This window comes from Betta splendens, chromosome 4, assembly GCF_900634795.4.
Source record: "Betta splendens chromosome 4, fBetSpl5.4, whole genome shotgun sequence".
Taxonomy (NCBI): domain Eukaryota; kingdom Metazoa; phylum Chordata; class Actinopteri; order Anabantiformes; family Osphronemidae; genus Betta; species Betta splendens.
The window spans coordinates 22,337,083-22,349,649 of record NC_040884.2 but is presented as its reverse complement, the minus strand read 5'-3'; the positions used below and the strand labels follow the sequence as shown (position 1 = coordinate 22,349,649).

The 12,567-nt window shown below is 43.7% G+C and overlaps 2 protein-coding genes across 8 annotated transcripts in view; one reads left to right on the top strand and one right to left on the bottom strand.

The window, feature by feature from the left end:
* The window catches only part of LOC114853318 (cadherin-20-like), a 44,906-nt gene extending 34,085 nt beyond the window's left edge, over window positions 1-10,821 (bottom strand). Inside the window, exon 1 of the mRNA XM_029146557.3 lies at window positions 10,442-10,821. The gene's annotated coding sequence lies outside the window, so the exon portion shown is untranslated. The remainder of the gene's footprint in view (window positions 1-10,441) is intronic.
* Window positions 1-12,567, top strand: part of mc4r (melanocortin 4 receptor) — an 83,394-nt gene that overhangs the window by 9,608 nt on the left and 61,219 nt on the right. For 6 of the 7 annotated variants that reach the window (XM_055508039.1, XM_041070305.2, XM_055508038.1 and 3 more), the window contains exon 3: window positions 10,567-10,671. The gene's annotated coding sequence lies outside the window, so the exon portion shown is untranslated. Of the gene's footprint in view, window positions 1-10,566; window positions 10,704-12,567 lie in introns of all 7 variants that reach the window. The other variant, XM_055508036.1, reaches the window with a different exon arrangement.

Here is a 12,567-nt window from a genome sequence, read left to right as displayed (position 1 = left end):
GACCAGAACTTGGAGGCTGGAGTGAATGACTTTGACGCTTGATGCTCTTTACAGTACGTCTGCTTTTACTGTTATTTCTCATGACATTCAAAATACTGAGGCCTGAGGTTCTGACCCAAACAGATTTAGCTTTGTGTCAGGGAAGTGAAATGGACTCCTCTCCTCAGTACCTCTTGCCTCTGGCTTCCTCAGCATGTTTATGCAGCGTGTCTGTTTTGATGACATATTATCAGCAGTTAAGATAAGTGCCTTGTCGCTGCCTGTTGTCCTTACTTTTTCCTCCCCACTTTCAGTTTTAGACGGGCAGTCTCCAGGTGACTGGGCCCTTCTGCCCCCTGTGTCACGTCAACCTTGATGACATGTTCTTTCAAAATGACTGGGAGGGCTGCTTACACACAGGTCCACTGTACGCTCACCTCAGGGTTTGGTTAGCTAGAGTTTGTCCTGCACCTTCCAGGTACAGAGATGTGACAGCATTCACTTTAGGTAATGCAGTGTAACACGCTCAGTAACTTACAGCCTATGGTGCAGCCACCTACCACCACAAGAACGCTTCAATAAATCTACTGATGCATATTTTCTAGCATTTGCATCTTGCTTTGCACTTAAAGAATTTTTTCAAAGTTTCACCTCCTAAATGTGCCCATGGCTACAAATCCATTAGTGGCGATCACCCCAATCACACAGTGAGAGGTGGGCTATGTGCTAAGAAGCACAGAGGAGTAGGGCCTGTGAAGGAATGGTGAATAATGAGGTTGGTGAGTACTTCTGTGTGTTTGTGGGGGTCCAGGAGTGGCAAGACATGCTGCACAGAGAAAATCACTCAGCCACATTGTGTGGACTAAATCAGAAAACATGGCCACCCCATCCATCTCTCTCAGCTTGACACTGTAGGTGGTGATATTCCAGAGTGTGTGTTATTGTGTGGAAGGAAACAGGGGGTGCATGGATGAGTTTTAAAAGCCTTAAGCTTTGTTTCCTGTCTCCTGAAATTTAAAGCTCTCATGAATCACCACTACTGCTGTTTTTAGCCTGGATCCTTTCCTTTCAGGGCCTCATGGCTTATTTAGGTCCTGCTTGGGTTTTTAGTTGGCTGTGATTCATTGTATGCTTTCTGGTCAACAAAAGATCTGTTTGAAACAAAGACTTGCTCAATGTTCAATGGGACAGTATTTACGGATAGATCAGCAGCATTTTTACAGAACTAGTACTTTTTATCTGTTGGCAGTATTGCTTTTACATTTTATATTACACTTTGTTGATCTGACTGTATAAATAGGCCTGGAAACATATTGGTGATGGCTAAGCTGCCCAAGAAGCACAATGAGGTGATGGGATGCACTGTAAGTAGCGCATGTGTAATCTAAATTATATGTTACAACACTGTTCCTCTATTTAAATATGGGTATGAGTCCTATCAGAGCTTTAGGATGAGGGAAACAAGGATGTGCTGTCCTATACTGAAGTTTATTCTGTCATGTCAGTCCCACATCTCCAGTAATTGCCGAGTGGGTCATATATGGAAAAAGATGGGGGAGGAAAAAATAGCTTCCTCAAAAAACATGGCAGATTTAATTTGTCAGCTCGGATGAAAATTGGCCTGTGAAGAAAACAAACGACGGTTACATGGGCCGATGGTATCAATTTGTCAGGGAAAGATTGAAGAGCCAGTCCAGAGATAGTTCACATCTCCATAAATCATGTTGACAATTGACTTGAACTGCAAGAGGAGGAGGTCTCCCATAAAGCGAGCCTGAACAGGCACTGATATAGGACGTCTTTCTGCCCCTGCCCAGGAATAGAATGACAGCTTGATCCATTGAGGAAGGGGCACGATGGCTGCACACTCGTTTAAGTGCGGGAATTGTTTTCTGTAACATCGTCTGTGTTTTCTCCATGAGTTTTTGTATTACTTAACCTGAACCTTTCAAATCTCTAACACATTTAATGTGGGGCGCAGACAGGTCAAGTCTGGATTCAGATTAAAAAAAAAGGGATCAATCAAGCTTGAACTAATTGCCACTGGGGATTGTGGGTGCACTCACTACATCCCTGCAAATTTCTTTAATGCACTTTCGGAGATAACGAGATAAACTACATTTGTTAGAAGGCTCTCTCCATAGGTCTAGTATGTCCCTCTCGTCTTTCCTGCATCCTCTTCTTGTTGTTGTGATACAGAAACAGGAGCAAGGTCAACCAATTAAAGCTTGAATAGTATTTCAGAATCTTGTACAATGCTCTGTGTGTAATGTGAGTCATACCCTGTTGATAAGATCAGCAAATGTAATGCGATGACTAAAATTAGAGCTCTTACATCGTACGTACAGGACACAGTGATTCCATTTAATGGTATCTGCTCCATAATGCTTTACTTCAAAAAGAACAAAACTGAAAATATTGTATTGTCTTGTGCCTCCTGTCCATTATTACTACACCCAGAGTATAAGCTTCTTCCTCACTGTTTTTTCATCGGTGGCTCAAAGAGCTGTTTATGTGGGTTTCACCAGATGTTGATTCAGACATTGGACAGATGACAGACGTAGCCAGCAGCTGAGAAGACAAATCCACAGTCCAACACTCAGCAGGCTTCCACCTCGCTGTTCCTCTGCCTGCTTTTGTTTACATGTATCTGTCTCTGTCTTGTTTCCTCTTCCGTACTCATCACCATATCAGTGTTCTGACATTTTCTTTGTCATTTCAGCTTGGCACATTGACATGTATTGTCTACAAAAAGAATTGTGCGATCTCCGCCTCGTGTTTGAATACTAATCACAGACAAACAATTATAACACTGTAAAACTGCAAATTAGATTTTGGGAAATGCAGTAAATGGGGGGAAAAAGTGAAGTTAATATGGTGTAATTGTTTAGACGAGGAATAAGCTGTGCTGACAGTGAAGAAATTGACTTCAGCTGTTCTAATAAACGTTCAGATACAAAAAGAAATCCACACGGCCAAAAGTGTAAAGCTGCTGACGAATGTCCACCAAACAAATAAAACATGACTCTGAAGGGTTGAACAAGTGGAAGTTCTCTCAAGAATGTGTTTTCAAATCCCATCGCAAAACAAAGTCATGGAAAAAAATGAAATTATTATTATTATTTCAGATATTTGGATTGTTTGACAACAGGAGAAAGAACAAGAGGGGCTGAGCGTATGTACGTATAGTTCAGAATCCTGATGAGCTCAGTGCTGCAGCCCGTTGTCCTGATCCCATCTAATCTTGGAAGTAATATGTCTTCAGAAAAAGTCTAGCCTAAATCCTCCCTGCCTAACATCTGCCTGCAGTGTTTGGCTCTTATTATATATTTATTTAAAGTATGTAGATATATATGTAGTGCCGATAACAGTGTTGATGCGATCCATATAAACACCCCAGCTGTGCTGCTGTCTGATAAGACGGCATTTTCAGCCATCTGAAGCGTCAAACTGAGAAAAATCAATTGTCAGCCAGAGACCAATCTGTCAAACAACAGAGGGTCCAGGAGTTCGTGATGCCGTACAGCTACAGGACACGGGTCCACTACACGACTCCCATTTCTGCCCAACTGTAGATCACACCTAACCCTCAGCTGCATGCCGCCCAAAGCCCGGCACCTGTCAGGAACATGTCCTGAAATACATCAGGAAGTTGACATACACGAGACAGGAAGAGGTGAAAGTGGGTGCACTTCACTCCTCAGACTGACAGCTGACACAGAAAACGCGTGTAATATTCCTCTTAAATAATCAGTAGACTCTGTCGTAGCGCAGCAAAGACAATTTCCATACGCACATGTGAAACAAGTTAATTTGCTCTTGCTCGCTTTGCTCATTCGCCTTGAAATAAATCAAGAGAGGGAGCCGAAGCGCATTCATTATGAATGGACTCCTATTCTTGCATGTGCACTGCGCAGCTCCTCGTCTCCGTGTTCTTAATTCATATCTGCCTCTTGAAATATTTAAAGGTAGGACTTAAGAATTGAAGTGACTGCAAACATGGATCCGTGGGCCCGCTTGGCAAGACATGGTCGTTGTTGAACAAGACAGGCACTTACTCAAACATATGGCCACGAGAGCTGCCATGGACGTTAGGAAGGGACGCCAGGCCCAGACTGACACTGCTCCATTATATGCTAATGATATATTCATATTAATTTCTGTTGCTCTTCTCCCCAGTATGAGGTTCAAACTGCGGTTACTGTAACAGCTAAAGCTTTTACCTCTGTAGCAATGTTCTACAAGGTTTTAGTCTTAATTAATTGATTAATCAGTTTTATCATCCAGCCTCCACAGTTTGTTTTATTGAATGTACAGTGGCCATAAGTCAGCGTCTTCTTGTAGCATCTTTTAGCTCAACAAAAATAGATTATTGACAAGTAATAAGGAAACACGTTCTTACATGCTGGTGGAGAACAAATCAGAGCTAAAGAACACACAGCGGTACTTGGTGTTAGTCAGTGGTAGAAATGGGTTCTACTAAGCAGGTAGATGAGTCATTAATATCAATTCATGTTGTGTAGTTGACAAAGTAGTGTCTTAGTTGTGAACCTAGTTGTAATTGACGTGTCTAGACGTGTCTTTCGATCTGATTTACCAGAAGCAATTACTGAGAAACCAAAGTGGTTCTACTTCGAGTTCTCCCCAACTCGGGTTTCGTGACTAGCACGTGAGACACATAAATCTTGGGAGACATTCATCTCCTGAATGCAGCGAGCAGAGGAACCGATCCTCCCACCAGACAGGGAATTCCTGTAGATAGCTGACACTGAACTCTGGCTGTGGTTTCTCCTCATCTTCCATTCTGTCTCATCTACTGCTACCAGTCCTCAGCTTAAGAAGAGGACACAGGTAATGTGATTTCAGAAGGAAGAATAATGATATCAGGGAGAGGGATGGGAGGGATGATGGCTGTTGAAGTGTGTGTGTGTGTGTGTGTGTGTGTGTGTGTGTGTGTGTGTGTGTGTGTGTGTGTGTGTGTGTGTGTGTGTGTGTGTGTGTGTGTGTGTGTGTGTGTGTGTGTGTGTGTGTGTGTGTGTGTGACTGCAGTTGATGGGTAGGCCTCTTTTGAACTGGGGTAGAGCGAGATCAAACGGCCTGTGAGTGTGTGTAGAGGAGGCTTGTGTGGGAGTGAGGGTGTAATGGTATAGGCCCCTACAACCACCTTCCCTCCAACAAGGTATCAGTGAAGTTGGCCCCATCAAACAGTGTGTGTGAGCTCAGGGGACTTTGCCACAGCGCCAGCAAATAAACAGCTTCTTACTCGAGTCCTTCTCATCGGGTTCAGCAACATGTATGAAGGCACTGAGAGAAAATGTGCCGGCAAAACATATATTGAAGCACATTTAAAATAATATATCATAAATGATACAGGTTGGTGACAGTAAGTGGCAGACAGTATAGGAAGTTGCTGTTGAGTGATGCTTTATTTTTTTTTGATGCTTTTATAAGGTGAAATCCTTCCTTCCAACACTAAAGCTGAGCGGTTACTGTGACTAGCTGAACGTTATTTTTCCAGTTTAATGTCATAGGTAGTGAATAAGGGGAAGCTTCCTGTTCAGACTTTGAGGCTCTGTCTGTGTGATGAGGTATTTGAAGATTACCTGCAGAACATTTTTGTCTAAGCAGCCAAAGGTTTATTTTTATGCCTCGACTGACAGTTCTCGCTTGTCTGAGTAAACAGCCGGTTAGAAACACACGTAGGACTTTTGTGAAGCTGTTGATCTTAAAGTATTGATCAGATGTTTTAGGCAGGCTCTGAAAAATTCCCCCCAAACCGATCATGGAGCCAAACGTGTCCTAGATGTTGAAGTGTACAAGAAGTAACGCGTCATTTAGCTCATAGCACATTAAATGAATGGTTTTGCTCTCACCTCCTCTATAACAAAGATGATGTGAGGAACTCTGCATTGCAGGGCCTCTGTGTGATGTGTGTGCAGGTGTGTGTTTGTGTATAGCAGCCAGTGCCCTGTGCCTGATTTTGTGCTTCTCTTTCATCCCTACATCTGTGGCAGGCTGCCACGAGCCCGTATCATTTACCACACTACACCTGTTGGGATGAATTTGATACCTGAAGAAAATGGATTGGAGTTCAAAGAGGAGAATGAGGGCAGGAAACTTTTCCAGAGGTCATATTTCATGAGCAATCTGTGTTGACGCACACATGCACTGACAAGTTACAAACAAAGAAAATACACCTAGAAACACTTCCAGTACTTCTCAGGTTCTCAGTCCAGTTTCAGTTAATACAAGGAAAAAAAAGGCTTTTCCCTAAATGCAGTTCCAGTAGTACTACACATTTTCTACATTTTTCTATATCCTCCAGCAAAGTTCAGTTTTGATACTGTTTGCACTTTTGACTGCTCAACTAACACAACTGCAGATTCAGCTGTAAACCTGTTCGCTCTGCTTTTCAAACACATTATCATGGATTCTGCTGCTGAACGTTGACCAGGACCAGCAGCAGAGAACATTAAACCATCTAACTGTATATACTGAATGCCTGTTAGCCCTTCATATTGATTTCTAATCTCAGGTGCTCTGGCGTAAAGACACACCATGTAAGAGATTTCATGTACTGCTTCTTCCTGACTGGGAAAGTTGGCAGAATTATCCCCAATGAAAGTTCTAGTGGGGTCGAGGGTTGTCGCAGTGAGAGCATATGACACTTTGCATTTGCTGCTCCGTGTTAAAAACCAGGTTCACAGTGGAGTAGATTTGCGAGTCACTGCCCTTTCTACTGTGCAGATAGCATCAGTTCCTATCTATGCTTTAATAATTAATTCTAGTTATATCCGGGGATTACTTTGGATAATGAGGATTAATTCTTTTTTTGGTGGACAGATCAGATTAAATATGACAGAAGTAGGTGTTTGCTTACAAAGAAATCGAGACGACCTAAACCTTATACACATCGCGTAGTGTAAGAATGTTAAAACTTCTGCATGTTGATTTACTGTTGTGGTCCAGAGAGTGGGCAGAGTGAGAGGAGAGGAGCCTAATGCTGTGAGCTGCAGGCTACAGAAGCCTAATGGATCTGTGGATCAGATTTATGGCAGCTCATCCCTCTGTTGCTATAGGAGTAAAAAGTTGACTGGAGCACATCGACTCCAGAGACTGTAATTCATTTCCAACTGTGCTCCATTTTATTTAGCCAGAGAACATTGGTGAGTATTGGGCTCCTTCTTTTTAAGCCAATAAAATGTAATCGCTGTCTGCCAGGACCAAGGTCGCTCTGTATTCCTTACGCCACGTGATGATTATTTTGGCCTTTGCTGAATGTCATTTAGCCGTTTATGTTACGCTTATGCCTGAAAAATGCCCACGCCTTGTTAAATCTAATTTCAGCTCATAGTTTGCACTTACTGTAAACTTTAGCTGCTTTTATTGGCGTTGGTGTTGACACTATGTAGGATATTCAAATGCGGTGATGACATCTTATTTTCGTTTCTCCATCCCTGTCAGAATGTGATGCAAGATTTTAGCGCTTTAACACATTTTCGTCTCAGTGAATTTGATAAATTTTATTCAAATTTGCGTACAGTATTAGTAGAGCTGTGTATTAGCAGTATTAGTATAATCAGGCATAGAATTCTTGTAGTGACAAACAACATAAGGCAATGAAAACACTTAATACCTACCTGGACTGTCACTGAAACTTACGTATCAAAACTTTGCAAGCAAGTCTACCTGTTTTAGTGATTGGGAACCATACGTGGTGGAAAAAGTAGAGTAAACGAGTTTTCTTAATTAATTAGTTAGTTTGGTGAAAGATAAAACAGACCTGAGGTCTATACTGTTTTAATGTATGCATCAGTTGGGGTTTGCTATGTGGTCCGACTCCTCTCCTGCCTGTTGTGAAGACTAATGGGAGATACTGCAGCTCACGGATAAGCTTCATTTACAAATTGATTCTAACGTGTGGCCTTGAACATTGGAAATTTCCTCCTGAAAACCCTGTTAGAGCAGAAGGAAAAGGATCAATTCAAATTAATTTTAGAGCTGAGGGTTTTTTTTTGTCTGCTATTAGGAAAATTTTGAATCTGCTCTATTGAGAGTAAGTTCTGGGGGAAACTGTTGCTAACACACAGTCGTTACACACAGTTTTATTGGACTGTGTTTAAATAAAGGGATTCTGAAGGATGTACTGTAGTAGTAATGACAGTGCAAATTACAGTAATAATACATGAAGTCAGTCCATTTATCCCCCGCCTGCCTTATCTGGACTCGCTGTAGTGATGGGGCTTCTTCGCATAAATGTTACCTGATACCCAACGCGTTTCATTATTTGAGGCAGGACTGGCTTCTGCCTTATGGTTCACGTAACGGCCATTGTCTGAAAATAGATCAAATTTGTGCTCAATGACCAGACCACAGTACAAGCTGCCTCCTCGACTCAACATCCTCATTCTGGTTGGTTCTGCTTTGTTGACATGGCAGCTCATGCCCCAGGATCCATCAATGACTTACCCTACAAGTCCAAAACAATGCCGTACAAAGTAGTACAAGGGCGTCTGGTCGCCCGGTGTCGTATTCCTAACACGTTTCTGCCCCGGAGCCCGAAAACTGTTTTCCCAACTTTGAACCGTGTGTGGATGACGCTGCTCACCGGTGTCAGATAACCCCGGTAAGACCCGCTGCATAACGATCAAATGAGCCGAAAAAGGGAACAACAGCCAACGGGACGTAATGCGACACCGCTGTGGGCTCAGGCGTAACATGGCAGGTGTACAAGCGCTAACACAGTCCCTCCGCCGCCTGCCAGGCATGGCCGCCTAACGTGACGTTGTTTCCCAGACCACAACAATGCCAGCGGGTTACTTGTTATTCCACATGCTCTGAAAGGCGCCTTCTGGTTGCCCATAAAGCCCCATCAGGTCCCAGCCCCGCAGTCATTCAATTAAGAATTTACTGGGCTATCGATTTCACCACAAGCGAAGTGTCTCACAGGTTGGAAACAATAAGGAGCCTTTTACCAGCCTGTTACCTGAACGCGTTAGGAGTGTAAAGACGGGCGTGAAAATGTGGGGAACTCACACAAGTAAGCAGAGTAAAAGCTGCTGTTTGTCCGAATAAAACCCCATTTTAAGGTCAGACATAGTCAATGTTCAGTGCTGAGGTGGACTTTGAAAATAAATCCAAACAAGAACATCAAACTTCTCTTTAATGACATATGGAAGCGAGGCTCATGGTGTCTTCAGGCTTCACCTGCAGTAACTGTTCAGCCACTTGGGGGCAGCAAACTCAAGCTGCCTTTTACATGACGGCAGACTTGTTAATTGGTTGCTAATTTACACATTTGATAAAAACTGAGGAACATCTGTTGACTGAGTAACTGCTCCAACGCACTGTGGAGTCAAACCAGCCTAGAGCCGCTATTAAACAATTATAGCTTCTATAAATAAGCTTTGCTCAATGTTCGATGGCTAAAAAATGTGAAATAATAAATGCTGGAAACTTCTGAGAACATTAGGTTTTTTTCTGTGCATTCAGAGCATTTCAGCATTTCATAACCCTTTGCTTAATCCCCTAATATATGCTGCACCTGGTGACCCCCACCTGCATCTAGAGCGACCCCATGTGGTGTCCCCACACCTCGACCCCTCTAGCCAGAAACCCCCTGTTTAAGAATAGTAGAAAATGTGTTTGCTATGCAGCGTGGAGCTTCACAGCGCACACTGGCTGAAAATGAGTTGAGCTGATTATGGAGCCAATTGAGACTGTAATGAAAAGGCGAGGGGAGGAGCAGCCGCTGCAGAGTGAGTATCATCCAGAGCAGAGAGGGAGTTCAGCGAGGGAAGCAGCGTAAGAGAGTTAAGTGCGTCTAGGGCAGAGTACATGTAGACGCTTAATGAATCACAGCGCGGCACAATGAAATCTTTGTCCGTGGGGGATGAGACGGGGGACTTGGCAGAGCCTCGGAGCATCTCGGCGAGGGTGAAAAATAGAAATCCCACTGTCCCCTGTTGGCTCTCCTTCATGTCAGCTGCCTTGGGTACTAAGTTGGTTGCCAGTGAGCCCCTGCCCCTCCAGCCCTCCTCCCCTCCACCCCCTATTTCCCCTTTTACTCTTTCATTCTTTTTCTTTCTCGGTGCGAGTCTCCTTTACGCTCGGTCTTACTCCGTCCAATCTCTCTCCTTTACACTTCGCTGTAGCTTTTGCCGTGCTTTCACTCTACGCAACCTTTGTTTCATTGTCACACCAATTTCTCCATGTTTCTCGCTTTTCAAACACAACATCATGAAACAAGTGCTTCTGCTGAGTCAGTGAATTATATTTATGTTTGCAGAAACAGAACACATTTCATTTTGAATGCATCATTTTAAAACTTACCTTGTAACAGGTTGCTTTGAACGTGTGCAACAGTTAAATGCACATTAGTCTCACTCTGATCCTGTTTAAAGTGCATTTAATTCTAACCACTAGGTTCAGTTTAGCTTTGACAAACAAACTCAAATCTTACCTATTAGAAGCCGACTTGAAAGTTCCTTGACTGCGCTTCCCTCACTCTTCTTTTCTGTCCTTGCTGTGGCAATGAACTTGTTTCGTTCGAGTGTCTCAGTCTTTCCTCTGTCTTCTGTTTTTCAGTCCAGCTCCCTCCCGTACGGCGGCAGAAGACAAAAAGACGAGAGCAAGACTTGGCACCTCCTGATCACCTCGGCTCCCTCCGTGTTGCTCCTCCCAGCGCTCAGGGTGAGTGAAGTGCGAGACAAAGTAATCTTCAGGTGAAAAGACAGGCTTCCTCCCTCCCTCTCTCCCTCACAGCGCTGCCGTCTTCCCGCTCTACCTGCTCAGAGCGGAGTGGACGAGCTCGCGCAGCAGCTGCCTCGGCTCTGCCTCTCGTGTCTGAGCGCTGTGCTCTTGCTCCATCCGTTCCCCTCCTTTCTGTGCCTCTCCCTCCCTCTCGCCATCCCTCTCCGACTCATGAATGTTTAGACATGGCAATTGTAGCTGAAAGCCAGTGAATTAACCTGCGGGACTGAAAATGCCCTCTTTTGTTCCACTGGCTTTTCCCCAGGTTTTCTTCTGCGATTCCGTTCACTGTATGTGACCCCCCCTAAACAACACAATGATTTGCTTTTAAAGCGGGTGATAGTCTCTTAACTTTGTGGTCCCTGCTTGCCACTGGATCTCATCAACAGACTGTCTGGAGCAGGAATAAAAGATTATGGTCTAACATCCATGATGAATGTGTAATCAGGGACACCAGTCGGTTACATTAGGATGCGGTGCACATAAGACGACAGCAAGAGAAACGTATGATGAATAAGTAAATATTTACCACCCTCCTCCCTTACTTAATTAAAGATTAATTGTCCTTAAACAAGTCTAATTTGAGCTAATTGCTAAAATGCTGAGCCGTTGGAAGGCAGATAAAAATCATGGATTGTGTCCCTGTGGGTTGGAGGGCATTTCTGATGGCTTCATTGACTGGTGTCTCGTGGACGCACAGATGTCGCACAGGGGGAGAGCCAGAGCCTAAAATGTCTCAGAGACCAGATAAAGACTCAGAATGTATTCAAACTGGTTCATCTCATGACTTTGTCAGTGAACATAAGCTTAAGGGTGCTGTTAACACACTGAATCTTTCCTTTGCGTCTCGGTTATGGATGGAGCTGATTGTGACTAAAGCCTAAAAGGTTCTGTATTGATCCAGATTCGTGCTGTGACAAACGCAGACACATGTTTATCTGACGTCACACACCTGCATCATCAAAGAAACGTTAATGCAGCACTGTCTTTGAAACACTTTGATTGTCTGGAGCCTGAGTCATGGATCAAATCTATATAAAAAGCCTTTGCGTCTACACTCCGCCGGGAGCGCTGGTGGTTTTTAACCAACCCAAGTAAAACCAGTGCATTGGTTCAGAAACACAAGGACCCAGTAATTAACACCTCTGGCTAAATGTCAATAAAAGAAACATGAATCATGTCAAGCACTTTGGAGCGTTGAGCAATTGCCATCACATCTTGGTAGGAATTATTTGCAAAGCTGTTTGATTTCCTGCTGTCCCCGTGAGAACCAGTGTGATTATGGAAACACGCAGACCACGTGCATCATAGCGAAGCACAGCACATGGCAGTTGTATAAACAAATTAGTGTAACGGTAGTGGAAGAAAAAATGGTAATGCATGGAAAATGTCTCCAAGTGTTTAAGCTAATGGAGATCCGGTGCAGAATAAGTTCAGTATAGCAGAGAGAAAAAAGCCGCCGCCACATTTCAGCAGCGCTGCTGCTGTGATGGTCTTTAGAGAAAGTAGTTTTCAGGTCTGTCCCCCACACACAGAGCCTGTGCGTGATTGATTTCTTTGGTTTATCCCCAGGAGATGAGAAAGTTTGCATGTCTCGCTCCCTAAACCTATAAATCACATCGATCAGCTGGGATAATAAGGCCGTGCCTACACATCCCCAGAGAGTGAGATGAAAAAACAATTAGAGCAGCGTGGCAAAGCGGCACCGACGCAGACAGAGATGAAACTCAAGTAAGACCTAGATAGACAATAGGAGTGAAGGCAAAATGAGGATTATGCTGATATGAACTGTCGAAGGTGCAGAAACAGTCAGAAAGAAATGATTAAATGTAGGGC